Source organism: Pinus tabuliformis, chromosome 1_2 (genome assembly GCF_031772625.1).
Source record: "Pinus tabuliformis cultivar Carrire ecotype Pingquan chromosome 1_2, CPIR1, whole genome shotgun sequence".
In the NCBI taxonomy this organism is placed as follows: domain Eukaryota; kingdom Viridiplantae; phylum Streptophyta; class Pinopsida; order Pinales; family Pinaceae; genus Pinus; species Pinus tabuliformis.
In genome coordinates this window covers 1,077,830,985-1,077,852,460 of record NC_142298.1, presented here as the reverse complement: position 1 = coordinate 1,077,852,460, position 21,476 = coordinate 1,077,830,985, and the positions used below count along the sequence as shown (strand labels likewise).

The window sequence follows — 21,476 nt, the reverse complement described above, 5'->3', positions numbered from 1 at the left end:
CAACAAAAATATTAGCCTCTTAATCTGAGCATCAGAACATGGAGTTTGGACCTAGTTGTCCAATTTTAACACTCCCTCTCAACTAGGGAGAACTCCATCTATTAGTGCAATTAACATCGTGAGTCATCCCGCCGAAACTTGCTTTGCTGGCTTCTTTATTTCAGAACAGAAGTGGGTCAGTCACAAAGACATCATTCCCCGAATGACATAATCAGTCCAGAGGTCCCAGACCTCACAAATCTTGATCCCAGATCAAGTGGTTGGACCATGCCATCCTAGATAGAGAGTACGGCAATCTCTGATGCGTCTATCAGTCTTTGCTAATAGTCTCTAGCTTTTCCACACCTCATTGGCCAAATGAGAGGTACTTCCCATGAGCCCTGAACTCAATGGGTAGGATGCATACGGGGCACAGATTAAATGAGTGGCGAACCAGCTCAATAATCACAAGGGTGGGGCAGAAGCATTACGAGTGCTTATAGCTCCGAGAAGCTATCCCCAAAGCCCCCCAGAGCTCCCAGAGCTCATCGTCCAACAGGACCCACATCATAGGGTCTTTCCACGACACCAAGACTCTCACGGAAGGTTAGGAACTTGACCTTCCCCAGGGGCTTAGTGAGAATATCCGCGACCTGCTCATCAGTTCCTATATGATCGAGCCTTACGGCGCCTCGCTGTACCATATCCCGGATAAAGTGGTACCTGATATCAATATGCTTGGATCGGTCGTGGAACACAGGATTCTCAGTCATACGAATCCCACTCTGATTATCACAGAGTATTACAGTGGTATCTAGCACATGTTGGAACAGCTCACTAAAGAGCTTCCTCAACCAAACTGCTTCACAACAGGCCATACTAGCAGCAATGTATTCGGCCTCCGCGGTGCTCAAAGCCACCGACTTCTGCTTCCTGCTCATCCATGAGATCGAAGCAGAACCAAGATTGAAACAGCATCCAGATGTGCTCTTACGATCCACCACACTGCTAGCCCAATCGGCATCAGTATATCCCCGGAGTATCACACTCCCGGCAGTGTATCTCAGCCCATGGTTTATCGTGCCCCGAAGATATCTCAAAAGATTCTTGGCACCAACCCAGTGAAAATGATGAGGCTCAACCATCTGTTGACTCAAAGTATTCACTGCAAAACATATGTCCGGACGGGTGTTCACTAAGAACATCAAAGCTCCTATGAGTTGACGATACTCAGTAGGATTGGCCAAGATAGGCCCTGCAGCGCTGCCACTCAACTTCTTAAAGTTGAGTTCCATTGGTGTCGACACGGACTTACAGTCCACCATCCCAAATCTTTCCAGACGCTTCACAATATACTTTCCTTGAGAAAGGAAAATCTCTCCAGGTCTCTGCCAGACCTCCAGGCCTAGGAAATAGTGCATCAGTCCTAGGTCTTTCATCTCGAACTCAGCAGCAAGCTCCCTCTTACATTGATGAATGAGAGGGTCATCACCTGTCAGGAAGAGGTCGTCCACATACAGCACTAGAATGAGAGGCTTTCCTTCCTCAACCTTAAAGTAAAGGTTTGGATCAGCATTGCTTCGAGTGAAGCCCAGCTTCATCAAGTAACTATCCATCCTCTCATACCAAGCTCTGGGTGCTTGCTTTAACCCATAGAGGGCTTTCTTCAACCTGCAGACATAAGTGTCTCGATCTTGAACTTCAAATCCCAGAGGTTGTTCTACATACACCTCTTCCTTTATTGCACCATGCAGAAAAGCGGTCTTGACATCCATCTGATGAAGACTCCATCCTTGCTTAGCAGCAAGGGCTATGATGGATCGGATGGTGGTATATCGAGCCACAGGTGCAAATATATCGTCATAGTCAATTCCTTCCTTTTGAGAGAAGCCACGGGCAACAAATCTTGCCTTAAACTTTTCAGCACTCCCATCAGATCCATGTTTAATCTTGTAGAGCCATTTAGCGGTGACAACAGATTTGTCCTTCGGTCTCGGGACCACATCCCAGACATCATTCTTCATAATAGCCTCATATTCTTCATGCATAGCATCCTTCCAGACTTGATGCTTGATGGCTTCCTCAAAAGATCCAGGTTCAGATTGTATAATAGTACTCATGGCAGCTAGATACCCTTGGTATCTACACGGCTTCTTGCTTTCTCGGAATGTTCCCCTTGGGGCAGCATGACCCTCAGCATCTTCGAGGGTGTCCCTGAGCCATGATGGCCTCTTTCCTAGAGAAAGGGAAGGATCAAAAGGGTCCATTGGCCCTTCAACATCAGGCATAGTCTCATCCTGGGGTTCTTCCAGATTTCCAGGTCTTTCTTCATGGTTTTCTTCAGATCTAGGAAGATCTACTACTTTCTTCAGGGAAGCATCTTCGTCAAAAGTGACATCATGGCTTATCTCTACTTCCCTTTGACCAGGTACATAGACTCTATATGCCTTAGAAGTCTCACTGTAGCCCACAAACATTCCTTTCTTCCCAGTAGCATCCAGCTTACTTCTCTTTTCTTTCGGCACATGAAAATAGACAGGACATCCAAAAATTCTAAAATGTGAGACATCAGGTTTCTTACCAGAGAAAACCTCTTCGGGAGTTTTGGAGTCCAAAGCGGAATGAGGGCATCGGTTTTGAATGTACACAGCAGTATTTGCAGCTTCTCCCCACAGAAACTTTAGAAGACCCTGGTCACATAGCATGGCACGGGTAGCTTCCACAATAGTCCTATTCTTGCGTTCAGCAACACCATTCTGCTCAGGAGTATATGCAGTGGTAGTCTCCCTCTTAATGCCAGCTTCTCTGCAAAAGTTCTTGAACTCATTTGACTCATATTCAGTGCCATTGTCAGTTCTCAAAATCTTGATCTTCTTTCCGGTCATATTTTCCACCAAGGCTTTGAAGGTACGGAACCACATGAAAGCCTCATCCTTCTTCTTCAAGAAGTATATCCAGGTTTTGCGAGAGAAGTCATCAGTAAATGTCATATAGTAAGAACATCCCCCCAGGGATGTTACAGGCAACATACCGGAAAGATCAGAATGGACCAGTTGCAATATCTCAGATGTCTTTGTGACACTTGAGGGGAAAGGTCCCCTTGTATGTTTTCCTTCAGCACAGCCCTTACATACACCTTTATGATTATTTCCAAAATCAGGCATCCCTGTCACCACCTTCCTTGCTTCGGGAAGAGCCTTGTAATGAAGGTGTCCAAATCTTTGGTGCCATAGTTCGGTTTGACGGATAGTATCACAAGTCATAGCTCCCAACGGACTCCCTCCAACTTGGTAGAGTGTACCAACTCTAAAACCAATTGAGATAGCTTCCTTGAAGCTCTTCTTCCACATGAGTACCTTTCCATCAGAGAAAGTTACATTGAATCCTTTGTCTTCCATGGCAGATACAGACACAAGGTTCTTCTTCAATTTGGGTACATAGAGTACATCTTGTAGATGGAGGACTTGTCCTTGAGACAAGTGGAGGGTCACAGTCCCGGTCCCTTTCACAGGATAAGTGGCATTATCCCCAAGGATAATTTCTAGATTAGTATCCCTTTCAACCATGTCAGAAAGTGCTTCCTTGAATCCGGTGATGTGTCTTGAGGCACCACTATCGATTAGCCAGACATCCATAGTGTCGGGCGGAGATGCAGCTGAGAGAGCAGATATTAGAATATACTCATTTTTTTTTTATCAACAACATTAGACTCCTCATACCTGGTATTTCTGGTCCTTTTAGAAGGTGGATTGTTTCCTTCAAAGTGAGCCTTCCTTGTTTCTTCTTGCATACATCTAGACAGAAGCTCATCATTCTTTAATTCATATACATATCAGCCTTAGCTGCTTGCTATGGCTTGCAGCCTAGCAAAGCAGCTAGGCTATAGTTCCACGCAATCCCATTATTGAGTCAGGGCTGCATACTTCACACAGCGTATTGGTATTCCTCTTGGCAGCTACAGGTTTCCTTTGCGGCCAGAACTCTTCGACTGTGGCTAGACACTATTATGACAGCAGCTAGATCCTGGGACCTTTCCATGACTGCGTACATCCATGAATGCGTATAATATGTCTCTTCCACTGCAGCTTCATCCCTTCAAGTATGCCGAGAGCCCAGAACGTATGATAATGTTGCGTTTGACTGCAGCTTCATATGTTGACCCAATACATAGATTATGCTGCGTTCATATATAGTCTAACTGCGTGTAGAACTCTGCCCTGTGTTAGGGCATCACGTTGACTGTATAAATGTCATGTATACCCAGAATATGAACGTAACCATGAACACCATATAAATGTGTCTCCATTATCTGCATGTAAGTATCTCCAGGACCTGTGCATCAATCATCAGCATATAAGGTTTCCTGGACAGCATATTGAGGCCTCACTTTGACAGCAAATTAGGGCATCCATTGACTGCGTCTAGAGTATCATTAAGACTGTGGCTAGGACTTTAGATAACCACGGTTTCTTCCATACTAGACTGTGGTTATGACTGCGGCTAGGTCTCCATGAACAGCGTATTATATTTCTTCATGAACAGCGTATTGATTGACTGTGGTTCCATATACTTTGCTGTGGCTACTTTTATCCCTGCGGCTTCATATACCTGCTTCTTAATTCATAAATGAATACATCTCCATTGCCTGCGGATCCATGACTGCGTTCTCCATTAGGGCATCATCATACTAGACCAGCTTAATCCAAAGTGTATCTCCTTCTCCAAAACCCAAGACGTGGAGAGGAGATCACTTGAAGAGAGTTTGTCTTCACCTCAGCTCTGATACCATGTAAAGTTTTGTAGATGTTCTATGCTAAGAGCAATTTCACTTTTCTCACAGCAATCATACAAGTAGATAAGCAAAATGCAGATAGAACATATAAGCAGATCTTACAGAAGACAAATCAGAAACAAGAAAAATGTATGTGTTCGTTTCGGCGGTCAACAGGATGCTTCAACCAGCAAAGTCTTCTTTGGTCAGCCAGCCCAGCATGTGTCACAACAACCCTCCAACCAGTAGATGAGTCAACCCAAGTCAGTTCTACAAAAGTCAACGCTGTCCTGAAAAGTCAACGCAGGGGCAGCAAGCTAAAAGTCAACGCAGAAGCAAGACGGTCAACCCTTTGACCTCGATTTTTGTGCCAGGTAGTACGGTCTTCAAAAATCAAACCTCCCACAAGATTTCAGCTTGTTTGGACCAAGCGTTGACCAAAGTCAACGCTGGTCAAACTTCTGCGAAACCCTAGCAGCAGAAACCCTAGCAGCAGAAAAATCCTCTTCGTCCTTCCCACGTGTGGCTGAAATTCGTCCTCCAGGTAGTTCGTACTTTTTAGGATGAGAGAGGAAGATGTGAGTTGTTTTTGTGATCAAATTCTCTCCAACTTTTCCTGTATATATATACATCAATGAGGGTGTGTGACACATCTGTTGGGCATGTGAGCCTACATTACAAAACTGGCTGACCTTGCACATATAATTTATTAAGAATAATAAATTCAAAATATAAGTTCTGCTCATCGGATTAAGACTATTTTTATATGGATTTTACACCTCTCAGAAAGAGGAATCCAACAAAAATATTAGCCTCTTAATCTGAGCATCAGAACATGGAGTTTGGACCTAGTTGTCCAATTTTAACAACACCGCTGCTGATACTCCGCAGCTGTTACACCGCCCAGAAATCTCCCTTGCTCTCTTGCTCTCCTTCTCTCAATCTGCTCATGAAAGAATTGAATCGAATGTGATCTTTTCCTCCTTTTCCTCCCTTAATATAACTCCAAGTGACTTTTGGGTGATCTCTAAATCCAATGGCTGAAATAGATTTAGATCAATGGCTGAGTTTAAATGCTCATTTGAATCTCACCTTTTATTTTTTAATTCATCCCACTTTAATAAAGACCCACTTAGTCATTTATTTCCAAAGTCACTTTTCCTTTCTAATTTTTCATTGACTTTATAAAAGTCACTTTAAAATTAGACTTAGTAACTTTATCACTTAAAGTCACTTTTAAATTAGATTTAACTTTATAAAATTATAAAGTCACTTTAGGAGAAAAATTAAATTCTTTTGGACACTTTTCCCTAGGCCAAAGATCAAAGCCTAAGGGAACCACCTGTCCTCCGGTACCAAATTTCAACATTCCCTTTTACCGAGGAAGGTGTTCCTCACCACACCCATCTTGTCTCTGAAGTAGACATGCTTGCCCCGTGGTAAGGCTTTGGTAAGGATATTTGCAACCTGCTCATCAGTGGAAATATACTCAAGCTTCACAGCTCCCTTCTGAACATAGTCTCTAATGAAATGATATCTGATCCCGATATGCTTTGACCTGTCATGAAATACTGGATTCTCCGTGAGTTTAATGCAACTCTGATTATCACAGTAAATCACTGAAGGTCTCAACGGCTGACCAAATAAGCCAAACAACATCTTGCGAAGCTAGATAGCCTCACAACTAGCTAGACTGGCTGCCATATACTCTGCTTCCGCTGAACTCAGTGCTACTGACTGCTGCTTCCGGCTGAACCATGACACTACTGCTGAACCCAACCCAAAACAGCACCCTGAAGTGCTCTTCTTATCAGAAGCACAACCTGCCCAATCAGAATCAGTGTATCCTGCCAATCTCACTCCATCTCCCTGCCTGTAGTCCAGACCATAATCCACTGTCCCCTGCAAGTACCGCAAAATGTGTTTTGCAGCCACCCAGTGAACCTTCCTAGGCTCACACATAAACTGACTCTGAACCTTCCTAGGCTCACACATAAACTAACTCATCGTGTTGACTGCAAAACAGATATCTGGTCTATTGTTGACCAAATACATCAAGGAACCAATCAGCTGCCTGTACAATGTGGGATCCACCAACTCGGAATCCGAAGCATGAAGCTTCTTCCAGTTGGTGATCATCGGTGTCAACATGGGTCTACAATCCTCCATGTGGAATCTGCTAAGGATGTCCACAATATACTTTCCCTGCCCCAGGAAGAAATGCCCTTCCTCCTACCACACCTCCAAACCCAAAAAGTAATGCATCAAGCCGATGTCCTTCATCTCAAACTCCGTCGCAAGATCTCTCTTGCAGTGCTCTATGAGTCTTTCTGCACCTGTAATGATCAAGTCATCCACATACAACACCAGAATGAGAGGCTCCTCACCAATCACAATAAAGTAAAGGTTCGGATCTGCCTCACTCTTTGTGAAACCCATCCCCTGCAAATATGTATCTATCCTGGAGTACCAAGCTCTGGGAGCTTGCTTCAGGCCATAAAGGGCCTTCTTCAGTCTGCACACATGGGACTCCTTCCCATGCACCTCAAAGCCTTGTGGCTGCTCAATGTACACCTCCTCCTGTATGAAGCCATTGAGAAATGCGGTCTTCACATCCATCTGGTGGATCTTCCAACCCATCTCTGCTGCTATCAATATAATGGAGCGGATCGAAGTATATCGAGCCACGGGAGCGAAGGTCTCCTCATAATCAACTCCCTCTACCTGGGAGAACCCTCTAGCCACAAACCTTGCTTTGAATTTCTCAATGCTACCATCTGCAGCATGCTTTACCTTGTAAAGCCATCTAGAAGTAACCACGGATTTGCCCTCAGGCCTCGGCACCACCTCCCAAACATCATTCTTCATGATAGAAGAATACTCCTCCTGCATGGCCTCTCTCCAGACCTGCTGGCTAGCTGCCTCCTCATAGCTAGAAGGCTCAGAGTCAAGGATGCTGGTAACCATCGCCATATAGCTACAAAACCTCTGAGGTGGTCTACTCTCTCTGACCGGCCTCTTCGGCTCAGCAACAGATGTGGCATCTCTCAAGGTGTCCTGAAGCCACTTGGGCTTTCTCTTCCCTGAGCATGCTTCTCCCATAGGAGAATGAAACACCTCCTCCTCATCACCATCAGTAGCTTGAACTCCTGACTGTCTGTCTGCTGTCCTCCTGCCTGCACCTGAACCTGTAGAAGCTGAGGTACCGTGTGAACTGTCCATCAGTGGACTCCCTAGTGAACTGCTTTGTGAACTGCTTTGCATGCTGCTCGGAGCACCACCCCTCTGGCTCGGTGAGCCACTGCTCACTGATGGACCTAACATCCTCATAGATGTACCTCCGGATCCTCTTGATCCCTGCCCACTGGATCCCTGCGACTGACTCAACTGCTGCTGAGGGTCTGGCTGATCCAGATACTCTAACTCCCGTGACCTACTAAAGGCCCTATCCTCCTCGAACTTCACATCTCGTCTGACAACAACTCTCCTCTGTGCAGGAATGTAAATCTGAAAGGCCTTTGAGGTCTCACTGTAGCCCACAAAGATACCCTTCTCTGCGGTGGGCTCTAGTTTGGTCCTCTTCTCCTTGGGTATATAGGAGTATGTAATGCATCCAAAGATATGAAGATGACCAATATCAGGCTTCTTCCCAGAGAAAGCCTCCTCTGGAGTCATGTGCCCCAAGGCACGATGCGGACTCTTGTTCTGCAAGTAAACAACTGTATTGCAGGCCTCTGCCCACAAGAACAATGGCAACCCCTGATCATGTAACATGGCTTTGGCAGCCCCTATGATGGATCTGTTCTTCCTCTCCGCAACCCCGTTCTGCTGGGGGTTGTAAGGAACAGTGAACTCCCTCCTAATGCCTGCCTCCGCACAATAGTCAACAAACTCTCCAAGGGTGTACTCTCCTCCATTGTCCGACCTCAGGGACTTGATCTTTCGACCTGTCTGTGTCTCCACAAGAGCTCTGAACTCCTGAAACCGCTTGAAGACCTCACTCTTGGTCTTCAAAAAATAAATCCAGGTCCTCCTGGAGTGATCATCGATGAATAAAACATAGTACTCATATCCACTCAAGGAAACATGAGACATCCGACCGCTCACATTGGAATGAATCAAATCACGTATCCCCGTCGCTCTGTTGTCACTGCTGGGAAAAGGAGATTTGGCAAACTTGCCCATCGCACAACCTCTGCAAGTATCAAAGTGATCAGTACTGAAATATGGCACACCTGTAGTGATCTCCCGCAATGTCCTCAAGGCTCCATGATACATATGTCCCATCCTGCGGTGCCAAATCTCACACAGCTCAGAACTGCTAGCTCTGCTGTCGGTACTACTGTTCAATGCCAAAAGGGGTTGGAATGCAAACTTGTACACCTTTGCATGGCGTGCACCTATCACTCTAGCTGAATCAGCTGGAGTGCCCCTGGGATACATCAACACCTGTCCTCCCCTGAACAGTACCTCATATCCTCTGTCCTCCAAAGCTGAGACGGATATGAGGTTCTTCCTCATCCCTGGCACATAAAGAACCTCTGACACCTTCAAGGGAGGTTTGGACTCCCTCTGAAATGTCACTGTTCCCACCCCGACTGCTCTAACAACTCTGTCATCACCGAGTACTACCTCAATATCAGTGCCACTCTCTGAAAGCTCTGAGAAGTACTCACGGACTCCTGTCATATGACGTGAAGCCCCACTGTCCACATACCAGATACCTGAAGATGCTCCGCTAATTGAGGGAAAAGCATGCTCCCTCTGAACCTGTGTGGCAGGTGATCCTGCACTAGAGGACTCACACGTAGTGAACACAAACTCTCGGTCAAAACGACTAGCAAAGTCCTCAATCTCTGCTGAAGCTGCCACGTCCTGGTTCTTCCCCTTCCTCTTCTTCTTCTCCAGACACACAACTACATAGTGTTCCATCTTTTGACAATTCCAACACTTCACCTTGGAATAGTCCTTCTGTGTGTTCCCCTGTTTACCTTTACCTTTGTCTTTGCCCCCACCACTGCTTGTGGAAGCCTGCTTCTTCCCTTTGCCTTTCTTGCCTCCTGCCACTAGTGCTACATCCTCATCCTGCTCAATTGGCTTGGCTGCCCCAAGCTGACCTTTCTTGATCTCTGTCTGAATGCAATCATCCCAAAACCTCTCCCATGTGTGAAGGGTCTCACGTGCACAAACCCCATCAGCAAAGTTCAACCATGAACGGGGGAGGCCATTCACTGCAATCCGCACCAACTCAGTGGGTGGAATGGCCTCTCCAATCGTTGCCAACTCATCTCTCACATTAGTAATCTTTGTGAGATATCCAGCTGCACTATCATTACCCATCTTAATGTTCTTCAGCTTCTCCTTCAGGACCATCTTCCGGTTCTCATTAGTACTCTGGTAGAGATTGGACAATGCTGTCCACATCTCATGGGCATTGCTCTTTCCTCTCACATGAGGAATGCAATGGTCTTTGATTCCGTCTAGTATCAGCCTCTTACCCTTGTTGTTCTTTTTATTATAAGCTGTCAACTGAGTAGCATCAGTAGGCACAACAACAGGGTTCTGTGTGGTATGCACCATGATATCCCAGACTTCTGCCTCCTCAAAGATACTCTGCATTCTCTCCTTCCAAACGCTATAATTTATATGCCCATCCAGCCTATCCTCCACCCTCAATCCCAATGACATCCTGCTGTCCTAAAACTGAAAAATAACACTGCTGTAGTAAAAATAAAACTACTGTTTATGAAAAAAATCAGCTTGCTGGAATTTTCTGAGTGAAAAATCAGCGACTGTAATTTTTCCTTTTGCTATCCCAAACTGCCCTTCAGCACTCAAGCTCTGATACCATGTAGAAATTTCTCATTTCCCACCCCGGTTTTCAGTTTCTCCTTATTTCTCCCATATAGTTAAATGCCCTTTCCCATAATCATACATTTAACAAGCTGAAAAAAATAAATTTGCTGAAAACACAAATTCTGGAAATTTTACAGAACGCTGGAAATAGCAGAAATAAAAATCAGCAGTAATAAAAAGCCATTAAAACACATTAAACACTGAGATTTTTGGTCAATGTGACCCTGGAAAAACCCCCTACAACTCTTGGGGAAAACCAGTTTGAGAGCTCTTTTTTATTTCTGGAAAATGCCTTTTTACAGTAAGAGAAATGTTTAGCAAAAAAATCAGCAAACAGACTTTTACAACTTATCTCAGCCTTGCTGATACTCTGCTGTTGTTACTCCGCAACTGTTACTCCGCAGTTGTTACACTGCTGCTGATACACCGCTGCTATTACACCGCTGCTGTTACACTGCTGCTGATACTCCACCGTTGTTACACCGCTGCTGATACTCCGCTGCTGTTACACCGCTGCTGATACACTGTTGCTGATACTCCGCAGCTGTTACACCGCTGCTGATACTCTGCAGCTGTCACACCGCTGCTGATACACCGCTGCTGATACTTCGCAGCTGATACTCCGCAGCTGTTACACCGCCCAGAAATTTCCCTTGCTCTCTTGCTCTCCTCTCAATCTGCTCATGAAAGAATTGAATCGAATGTGATCTTTTCCTCCTTTTCCTCCCTTAATATAACTCCAAGTGACTTTTGGGTGATCCAAGTGACTTTTGGGTGATCTCTAAATCCAATGGCTGAAATAGATTTAGATCAATGGCTGAGATTAAATGCTCATTTAAATCTCACCTTTTATTTTTTAATTCATCCCACTTTAATAAAGACCCACTTAGTCATTTATTTCCAAAGTCACTTTTCCTTTCTAATTTTTCATTGACTTTATAAAAGTCACTTTAAAATTAGACTTAGTAACTTTATCACTTAAAGTCACTTTTAAATTAGATTTAACTTTATAAAATTATAAAATCACTTTAGGAGAAAAATTAAATTCTTTTGGACACTTTTCCCTAGGCCAAAGATCAAAGCCTAAGGGAACCACCTGTCCTTCGGTACCAAATTTCAACAAGGAATTAATCACTCGATCGCGTTCGCAAGTCGACGATTGTCCAAAGCTGAGAAGAACTACTCCACTACTGAGCGTGAGGGATTGGTGATGGTATATGCGCTCTAGAAATACCGCCACTACCTACTTGGAGGACACTTTAAGATGTATACTGATCACTCTGCGCTAAAATACCTAGTGAATAAGCCTGTGTTGGGGGGGCGCATTTGTAGATGGTTGTTATTGTTTTAGGAATATGATTTTGAAGTCATCGTAAAGTCGGGGCGTCTAAACGCAGGCCCAGATCACCTGTCCTGAATTGAGAATGGTGAAGAACCCACAAACCTAGAGGAGGGACTACCTGATGCACAACTTTACGCAGTACGCGTCGCGGATGGACATTTTGAGGATATAATCCACTTCTTAATCACAGGAACCGTGCCACAGGGGTATTCGATTTAGTAGAAGAAAGAACTGGTGATACGCACAACAGACTTTACTGTTATTGCGGGGCACCTCTACAAAATGGGCAACGATGAAATATTACATAGATATGTACCGGAGTTTGAGCGAGGACACATCCTTGTCAAAGCACATGGGGGGATTGCAGGAGGACATTATGCAGGATGCGCCATAGCACAAAAGATTCTTCGCGCAGGACTATGGTGGCCAACTCTACATCAAGACTCAAAAGCATATTGTTGGGCCTATGACGTATGCCAATGGACGGGGAAACCATCGCGGAGGGATGAGATGCCGCTCAAGCCACAGATGACGTTGCAACCGTTCGAGAAATGGGCAATCGACTTTGTGGAGCCTATCACACCTCTAGGAAAGACAGGGGCGCACTATATCATCACCGCGACAAAGTACTTGACCCGATGGGTGGAAGCACAACCAGTTAAGGACTGCACGACCGCTACAGCTGCGAAATTTTTGTTCGAGAATGTGTTAACATGGTTTGGATGTCCAAAAATTCTAATGAGCGACCGCGGAACGCACTTCCTGAATGAGACTATCAATGCACTCACTGAGGAGTTCCAGATATATCATCAACAAAGCACACCATACCATCCGCAGGAAAATGGGACCATTGAAGCTTTCAACAAAATCTTGGAGACTGCATTGACAAAGGTATGTAATGCGCAGCAGAACGATTGGGATTTGCGCATACTTGCCGTGCTATGGGCATATCGAACAACGTGCAAGAAGTTGACGGGCCAGATGCCTTTCTGGTTAGTCTATGGCAAGGAAGCCGTCATGCCAATGGAATACATTGTACCTAGTTTGCAAATAGCATAGATGACAAGCATGGCAGACCGCACAACTTTGGAAGAGAGGATAGCGCAACTGGAAGAACGTAAGGAGGAACGGTTTTTGGCTGGATTCCATCAGCAGGTATAGAAGCAGCGGGGAAAGGCTTAGCATGATCACCATATCAAGATGCACACGTTCAAAGAAAATGATCTAGTATTACTCTACGACAGCAAGTTCGAGAAATTCCCTGGAAAACTCCGAATGCATTGGTTGGGACCCTATGTAGTCCAAGAAGTCATAGATGGGGGCGCGGTCCAGCTTGCCAAGTTGAATGGAGAACCTTTCCCAGGTAGAGTAAATGGCAGTCGTCTGAAGCTCTACATGAGTGGGCCGACCAAACCGACTGAAGGATAGTCTCACCACTCCAGGTAGTTGAAAGAGAGCGCGGGACGTTAAAGCAGTCTGTGGGGAAGCTGCGCGACAATCAGGGGGCACGTAGAATTGGTATGTCACTAGGGTCGTGGTTGCGCAAAAGGGGTTGTGCTGCTGCGTGGACAAGCAGAGAGGTGACCGTTGCTGACACTATTCATGACAAGATGTCTGAGTTATGGCAAAACGGAGCGGGCAGCGGGCAATTAAGAGACGCGGTACGAACCAGATTTGAAACGATCTGCTGCAGGCTTAACGTAACGACACTAGAAAAGGAGGGAACCAATGAATTTGAATTTCGAAACGCTTATAAATCACAGGGGGGCATCTGCCGAACAATCTGCGATTTTGAGGAAAGTAAGCTATTGTGCCTTCTCGCCGATATGGAACTGTTCATTATTTACGCTCAAGGAGTAAGCCCAAGGGTTGTGATATGGCCAATGGAGATTTAGGACTTTTTGGATCGTATGGTGTTGACGGTCACGAGCACCGCGCAGAGTCCAGCACCAACGGTAGGGGATGTGCCGGAAATTCTTAGACATGAAGCAGAACTAGTCCGGATGTCGCTGTCTAACCCATGGGTTGGCCGACGAACCATAAAAGATAAGGGAAAGACTGTAAATACGGAGACAAATGATGGAATTGCAGTTAACAGTTCGTCTCTAATGCACCTTGAAGATTGGGATCTCGCGGATAGCAACAATTGTCTTGCAAAATTGCAACACAAGCTACAGCAGACAGTGCATATAGGAGACCAGAAATTGGAAACTTGTTGCGTTGGCACGAAGAATTCCCGTATGTGGCACCCCAGCTTGAGCTAAAATCCTATGAGGGGGTGCTCTGTGTTAACCGAGCAGAGCAGAATGAGCATCATTGGTTGCGCGAATTAGTGGAGGCAATGGAGTAGGAGCTAGAAGAAGAGTTGCAGGAGACAAAGAGGGAGCAGCAGAACAAAGTGCGTCACTCACAGGGATGGTGGACCACGAAGCCTAGGCAGTGCGTATCGTTGCATCGACGAATGACTCGGGATGAGTCACGATGATTGTGTTGGGGGCCTGTTGGGTAGCAGAGGCCCCACGTAATGGTTTTGGGGCTTAAAGCCTAGAAGTTAGGGTAATAATATTGTAAATCTCCGAAATGCGCGGAGCGCGAAATGTAATAGGTCGAGTCAAGGGGTTGTCTGCCCAAAAATAATATAGAATAATAGGAAGTAAGTCGGTCGAGCGAGGCTCTAAGGGTAGAAGGCAGTTTTTGACTAGATCTGATGTGTTATGGGTTGGTGAAAGTAATCGGTGTTTTGCGTCTATAAGTTCGAGTCAAAGGTATCAGTAGGTAGATAGAGGCTCTACAACTATGTGTGCAGAGGCCTGATAGAGTCCGCAGCTGTGTGCATAGGACAGAAAGAAGATTGTACTGAAACAAAGATATTAATAAAGATAAGTTGTTTCTGGAATATCGCAGATCTATTGCATTTTGGTTTATGCATGTGTCATACAAGTTTATGTCTTTAAGAATTATGATTGCGTGCACTGGGTTTTATTGTTAAATGTTTGCTTAAAGACTGTAACAAGAAGATCAGATCTGTAACAATTTCATTAATAAGAAAGTGCACCTGCGCGGATCTACGCGAAAGCCTGATAGTAGTACAGAGTGGCGCGAGGCCACAAAACGGTTCGCGACCCCTCCAGACCACATCAAGACATCCCAAGGGTGCAGAAACCTGGTTCCAGCACCCTCCCCTGCTACCTCGGGTGAGACCTCAGTCCGCGCTCTGCGGGCTGTTGCCGAAAGGGCCGGTAGTTGTGGGATTTGTTTGGCTAATAACTCTTCCGAACCTGGGTCAGGGCCCAATAAGCCAACATCCATGTTGAGCCATTAAGTCTTCCTGAGTCCCCATATCTCCATTAAATACCTTGGCTGTCGACCCATTACGTCTTTAAAGCCTGTACCATGCTATCAGAACGTAACATGCCTCATAAAACTACCACAGTGTAATATCAGGGATTATACCTGTCGCAATCTTTACACGCAATAAGCTCCGCGGTCCTTTAAGTTGTTCTAGACCAAAAGCTAGCACGAAATCGGAGCCCCCTTATCGGAAGATCGCAATCAGAGGTTTCATTATGAAGTGATGCGTTGTTTTGCCGATTGCCAATTGCCAATCGCCCTCTGTGCTAAGCCCTTGGATCTTTGGCTCTTTATGCGACCGCAGGCCAGCCCCAATGTTGAAGCCCCTTTATCGGCGGATTACAATCAGAGGTTTCACTAGGAGCAACAATGCTCATCCTCCAATCACCGATGTGACGTCATCCTCTACCGCGTGTCACCTTGTGAGTGGTGACATGTGTCACCTTGTTTTGGCCCCTTATGACCCCTCAAAACGTCGAATTTGCCTACCACGTGTCCACCGTACTACCGTATCATGCTGACGTCAGCTACCCCGTGTCCCTTATCAGAACCAACTATATGCTGCCAAGTGTAATGTAACCAATGATGTTCAGGCACGTGGCCCCCTCGAGGAGAGAGAAAAGGTCAACCCTCTTCTTGTTTTGTGACTGATTTCCTTTGCTAAATGTTTCAAGGCATTCCTGATGCTTTAACGCTAGAGGCTCAAATCCCGACGAATTTAATCGCAATCGGAACTCTATGCGATATTGCAACTTTGAAAGGGTGTCACCTGTTTGATCGCCGATTGTGATGCACCAATCTCTTGATGCTTCGATGCCTTGGACCTCTGATGCGTGGGACCTCTGATGTGCGGGATCGCTAATTGCATATCGGCGAAATGCTTTCGCTGTTGCGTTGCACCCTGGAGCTCCGATCGTGAATATGCGGGATCGCCGATGTGCCAGGTCTTGGAATTTTACCTTTAGGCATTTTCTCTTTGTCTTCTGGTTTTTCAAGGGTAACTTCAATTTGCTCTAACTTTTGATTCCAGAGTCCATTTGAGGAGTTCCATATACCGTTGGAAAGCTAATTCCAAGCACTATCCATTGGAGGGGGTCCGATTTAGCTTTGAGTGCTTATGTGGTTTGGAAGATGGCTGCAAACCTCTCTGATTTTTTGCCCTCTTTTAACAATTGAAAACACATTTTGCAGAGGGTGACAACAGATGGATTGGTAGGTGGAATTCTCCCTAGTTGAGAGGGAGTGTTAAAATTGGCAACTAGGGCCAAGTTCCACCTTCGGACAACTCATTTGATGGAGATGATGATTGCATTAAATTCCCCTTTTCGAGAGGACCAAAATTGATATGAAGATCATCTCATTTGGACAAGCATAAGTGTGATTTTGAATTTATGCCCACACATGTGCAAATTGTCAAGGTTGGCCACATCATCATGTAGGCTCAAAAAGCCCAATCGATGTGTCACTTCACCCTCAACGACTAGTATAAATACAAGTGACCTTTCATCTCATTTGGCATCTTCTTCACTTACAAATTCTCTCTCCTTCTCTCATTGGTTCATACTACATTGGGCATTCTTCTCTCGCACACGTGTGGATCAAGAAGGACGAATTTTAGAAGCTGAATTACAGGGCCGAAATTACAGAGTTGATTGCAGTTTGACAGTGTTGACCAACACCTTCTGGGCATCATTTGACTTCGATCTTTTGGGGATATTTCTATCTCAGCAGGCCACATCTTTTGGCACAGGAACCGAGGCAATCTGAGCACTTTTTCTGCAGACCAAATTACAGGTTGATCGCAGATTTCAAGATAGCAGTTTGACCAAGTTTGACCACAGATTCTGTGACTGTTTTGGGCTGACTTTGACCTCCTGATCAGGCCAAATTAGAATGGGGAAGACCGAGCTGTTTTGAGGACATTCTATTGCTGCTTTGACCAACATTGACTTTCTGGTTAGGGCTGAAGTTTGACTGCAGTTGACTGCAGAAATTGACATGGCTGTTTTGACTTTGAATTGGGCAAGTCAATTTGACTTTTGTACTCTCTCTTTGCTGAACATTTTGATATAATAATAAGAAGAATTGATCAAAGGGTTTTCCCCATCTTGGGGTTTTTCCCTGGCATCCGCCAAATCTGGTGTTCTCTTGTCTTGACTTGTCTTCTGCATTTTGTTTCATGTTCTATCTACTTTTACTATCAATGTGATTAATGATTTTGCTACTGGAAATCTAAATTGGAAATGGCTATTGGGCTGCTTAAGGAACATTGAAGTAATAGTGCTAAGCATAGAACATACCATTGTTAACTAAAATTAACAATGAACACTAAAGGATTTTTGCCCTGCAATATATTGCTACTTTGTCTTTTGATGAGTCGGGGTTTGCTTTGGAAATATGGGCTAATGGTGCTGATCTGCATTCCTAGAGGAATCATATTTTAATACAAGTACTTCTGTTTGCAAAGCTTTAGATGTCCTAGTCAAAGTACTAGGTAAAACTTTTATATTCTGCATTGTAATGACAGTAGTGTCAGGTCTTCCTCTCTCTTTCACATGGCCCTTATGTTCATTCGTCTTCTTTTGATGTTCAAGGTCTTCTTTGCTCACATTGTTGGTCTTTTGGATGCTTCCTCGTTTTCCCTTGTCATATTTTGCAACATTGATTAGACTATCACAAATATCATTTTTCCCAAAGTTCCCTTCAGCAGCAGCCACATCTGAAAGATGAATGGCATTGCTATCAGAAAGGTTGTTTCCTTCTTTGGGAAGGCCATCCTGCTCCCTAAGATTTGATCAACTTCTTTTATCTTCATTAGTAATACAATTACCCTTGGCACAACTACCACTAGGAACATTTTCTGTCTTATCAGGAACATTATGCGATAGTTCTGAACTTTTATTTTGAATGATAATGACATGCTCTTGCTGCATAGCTTCAGTCACTACTGGCTCAATAGATGTAATTTCACCTTTGAGGATTTTCTTCCTCTTGAGATGTTGCAGCCCATCTGTTCAATTCTTTCAATTTTGCAAGAGCTTCTGCCTTCTGCTCTTTCATTCTCTCTCCTTCTTATTCTTGTCGCTGCTTGGCACTTTGTGCTGCAATTTCCTTTATCCTCACTTGCTTGGTCTCATAATCCACGTCTCCTGCAATACCTAGCACTTTACATGCTGGCTGATTATCACTGTGCTTAAGTAAATGAACATTATCCCTCACCTTAAGAGTCTTATATGGGGCATTGATTGACGCTTTTTGTTGATCAATTGCTCTGGGTGATGATGTTATAAGTGCCTGTGCCCTTGGAGTTAATAGACGTTGTCCTTACTTGAACAGATTTGTCATTCTCTTTAGCAGGGTATAGGCATGACTAATTGTAGTGTCCCAAGGGAATATTTTTTCCCTTGGGGTTCTAGGATTTGCGAGATAAATTCCAGACAGAGGTAATATTGATTGTACAACAATAGAATTGAGTAGTAAATCATACAACAACAGTTTAGATTACAACCAATCCAGCAGTTCTGATCATACAGCAATAACAGTCCTTCCACATCAATTGTAGCGATACAATGATCCTTCAATACAAGTTCAACTTATAATTGAATTCATCCTGGGGCTGTTTGCATCAATGAGGGCAGCCCTAATTAGTTCAATAGCAAACTGTACCAATTATTGTACTATAACCAGCTGTATTAATATGCTAATACTACAATGATTTCCTATTTATCCATACAAAATCCCTGTCGCCACTTTGCTGCTCCCAACTTCAATGTGCAGCCTAGCTGCTGTGTAACGGCTGCCTTGGAGAGCTGTTTGTGGTGTCCAATCCAAACCTAAACAAGTTGTGTGGATCCTTCATGCTCTGCGTGAACCAGGGGTAGGTATTGCTGGTCTGCTGTCTTGATCAGCCTCAGGACAGAATTGGTGCCACTGCCCTTTAATAGCTATAGAGAGGGAAAATCTGCCTCCTCAAGCCCTACGGCCAGTCTTTGGCCCTGCAGCTGTGGCCCTACGGCCCTTGGTCTGCAACCTTGTGAAAAAAACCCTCAAATGCCCTGTTGTCCCCTGTATGGCTTTGTTCAACAGCCTTGCCATTCTAGTAATACCGAGCTCATGATGCACCTTAGACAAATCGCAGAGAGAAAATATTGCTGCCCAGAAAAGCTACAGAGAATGGATTCCCTGCTGGTCAGAAAAGACTCGCTATTCCAAGAGAATATGCTGCCACAGAAACAGAGAAAATAAGTGACTAGCTAGGGTGGGATAATCTCCACCGAAACTAGACAACTGAAAAGGGGATTAGCTAGGGTGGGATCACCTCCACCAAAACTAATCAAGAAGAAGGGGTCTTGAAACCCTTAGAGCCTCAGGCTCAAAGAAAACAGGAATAATCCAATCCAATTCGATGTTGCTTGAATGATTCCAACTCTCCTTTGTTTATTGATTTCCCCATGGGGTTTTCTCTTAATCTAATGTAAGGGGTTCATCTCCAACCCCCAATTTGGATTTTTTGCCCCAGCTACCCCAAAATTTACCCAATATTGCCCCCAAAACATTGGATAATGGGTTTCCCTCATTATCAAAGACTATAGCCTATGGAGTTGGATAGGCCACTTTGTCCTCCCTTGGGCAGTTAATCCACAGGGGACATTACATCATATATATTGGGGTTTGTAGGAGACTGTCAGGCAGACTGCTGCAAAGGAGAGGCCACATTATCTTCCATTATATATAGATGCAGACATGGCACGGAAACATAAACTTGGCAAATTACTAATGAGTACATTTTTTTTTCAATTGGTATATCGACATGTACTATGGATGCCTGCCTGGAACCTATCTACCCAACACGCTGTTAGTTTTTTACTCCATACTGTAGTAGGCTTGCCTCCATGTATGTTTTCCAAATTTTATATTATGCATGAATTTTGTAATGCCACCATTAATGTTATGGCAGGAAATTATTGATGTTACTGTTAATATATGTACTGAATGACCTTTATATTGTTATTGTTTCAACGAAGTTAATAAGATAGTACAACTGCATTAGGTTAGTACTTGTTTTCAATGAAAAATCATGGCGTATGTTTGAAGTATTTGACATTGCTCTAATGAACAAATCCATGTCTAGGCACTGGATGAATTTCATGGGACTATAAGAAAATGAGTAGATGATGCAAGACCATCGAAAGTTGTGGAGCATGCAGCCGAGGATATATGTATAGATGCCGTTGTTGCATATACATTAAAATTGGGTGCAGAATACTCAATATAGTAATATACTAATGATCCACTTACATTGCGGTTTAACTCACAGGTATGCAAAGATTGGTCATGTAGTTGTAAATTTAGTCTTTTGTATTTGAAATCGATTAAATACTTTGGGGAAATATATGTTCACATGGTAGCATTTTGTTGATTGATGGTAAAGGAAGGACCAGCAGCACTGGTGAGACTGCAACATCACAACAAGCACTAGGATCTCCGTTACGACTAGTCCAGACATGCTATTGCAGTAGATTATGTATTAGGATCCTAGATATTATACCACATGGGCTGCATGTGCATTTTTATACACATTCAGACATGAAATATCATGGCCCATAAGGGTGTTTGTGTACTTGATGGCTAATCATGGCCCATAAGGGTGTTTGTGTACTTGATGGCTAATCATGGCCCATAAGGGTGTTTGTGTACTTGATGGCTAATCATGGCCCATAAGGGTATTTGTGTACTTGATGGCTAGTCATATGTATACTTTGGGGCATGGGTACATGATATATAGAGATTTCAATGAGAATTATTTTTTGATCTTATATATGTGCAGCATGTAGCTAAGATTCCTTGGTTTGCCTATCATTTTTATGCAAAGATCTCGTCATTGATTTTTATTGGTTTAAATTTTTATATTTTATCCCGAAAAATATTATTTCACTTGTACCTTTTCCATATATATTTTATCTTGCTGGATTTTGCAGGCATTACCTTCTGCACTATTAATTGAACAATATGCAGTTCCTTTGCCTATTTTTCATTGTGGAATGGTCTGGACATGGATGTTTCCTATTCACTTCTGTTAATTTTAACAGTTGCTTGTATTGTCTAAGTTGGGCCACAAACAATTTCAAATGCAGGTTGTTGATTTCTTGACTAGCTGCTTCTTTCTTATTCAGTGTT

The 21,476-nt window shown here is 44.1% G+C and overlaps 1 protein-coding gene across 2 annotated transcripts in view; it reads left to right on the top strand.

Annotated features, from left to right (window-relative positions):
* LOC149209864 (uncharacterized) overlaps positions 1-21,115 on the top strand; it is an 88,546-nt gene extending 67,431 nt beyond the window's left edge. The window contains exons 2-3 of one of the 2 annotated variants that reach the window (XM_089396522.1): positions 20,431-20,616; positions 20,735-21,115. The gene's annotated coding sequence lies outside the window, so the exon portion shown is untranslated. Of the gene's footprint in view, positions 1-20,430; positions 20,617-20,730 lie in introns of both variants that reach the window. The other variant, XM_089396521.1, reaches the window with a different exon arrangement.
* Positions 21,116-21,476: the final 361 nt, after the last annotated feature.